The sequence below is a fragment of the Egretta garzetta genome, unplaced genomic scaffold (assembly GCF_000687185.1).
Source record: "Egretta garzetta isolate BGI_Z169 unplaced genomic scaffold, ASM68718v1 scaffold1028, whole genome shotgun sequence".
Taxonomy (NCBI): Eukaryota; Metazoa; Chordata; class Aves; order Pelecaniformes; family Ardeidae; genus Egretta; species Egretta garzetta.
Genome location: NW_009260421.1, coordinates 42,509 through 43,561, shown reverse-complemented (window position 1 = coordinate 43,561; position 1,053 = coordinate 42,509). Strand labels below are relative to the sequence as shown.

Genomic DNA, 1,053 nt, shown 5'->3' with positions numbered 1-1,053 from the left:
TCTCCAGCCTGTCCAGGTCTCTTTGGATGACATCCCTTCCTTCTGGTGTGTCAACCGCACCACTCAGCTTGGGGTCATCCGCAGACTTGCTGAGGGTGCACTCGATCTCGCTGTCAACCATTTTCCTGGTTTTATTTGCTAAGAGGCATGGCGTCTTTCCCCAGTGGCGTCCCGTTTGTTGCCGGGGGGGTGAGGACCCTTCAGCGGCCCCCACCCGGCTCCCTCCCCACCAGCTGGGAGCGTTCATGGCAAGAGCTGAGCGCGGGTCGGGAAACGCAGCCCGACGTCTGGAACGGGTTTTGGAGCCCGCGCCCAGCTCTGTCCCCAGACCCCGTCCCCGTCCCCCAGCCAGCTCGCAAGGATCAGTCCTGCAAAAGCTGCCTCGTTAGCCGACGGCTCTAATGACAGCTCATCTCAAGGGTTGGGAGGACAAGGGGACGCAGTCACGAGCGCGGTGCCCCCCGGGTGGGCAGGCGATGCGGGAAAATGCCCCAGCAAGGTTCTGGGGACAGCAAAGAGGGAGGCAGCAGCCGGATGGGCACCCGGTGTGGGGGGCTCGGGGTGGCTTTGGGTCAACCCCCCATGAGAAGTGGGTGCTGGGAAGCAGGGGAGCGGGTCAGGGTGTGGAGCAGCACCCTTGGGGGCAGCCGAGTCCCCTGGTGTTGCGGCTCCCAGGGCTGGGTGCTCGTGGCGCTACGGCAGCAAGCGAGGGTGAGGTCTCCATTGCTTCAATATTCAACTTTAAAAAAAAAACCAAAAATCAACCCCGACAAGGCGCAGCCCCCGGACAGATGGTGGCTCTGCTGGGGGTTTTGCTGAAGTTTATTTTCTCTTGATTCGGCAATATGTGATTTCCAACGCTGATGATCATCCTTGTGCTGGTGAAGGGTCTGCCTTTGGAGGATCCCAAAACAGGCAGCGATAGGAACCGGTTGGAAGAGGGAGGTGAGGGAGGAGAGCTTGGGTTGGTTGTCCAGTTGGGGAAACTGAGGTCCTGCCCTGGGGTCACCACAACCCCACGCAGCGCTCCAGGCGTGGGGCAGAGGGGCTGGA

At 61.2% G+C, this 1,053-nt stretch overlaps 1 protein-coding gene across 1 annotated transcript in view; it reads left to right on the top strand.

The window, feature by feature from the left end:
* The window catches only part of LOC104130621 (myocyte-specific enhancer factor 2D homolog), a gene marked incomplete at its 3' end in the record, with an annotated part of 41,505 nt that overhangs the window by 7,596 nt on the left and 32,856 nt on the right, over positions 1-1,053 (top strand). The window lies entirely within an intron of this gene.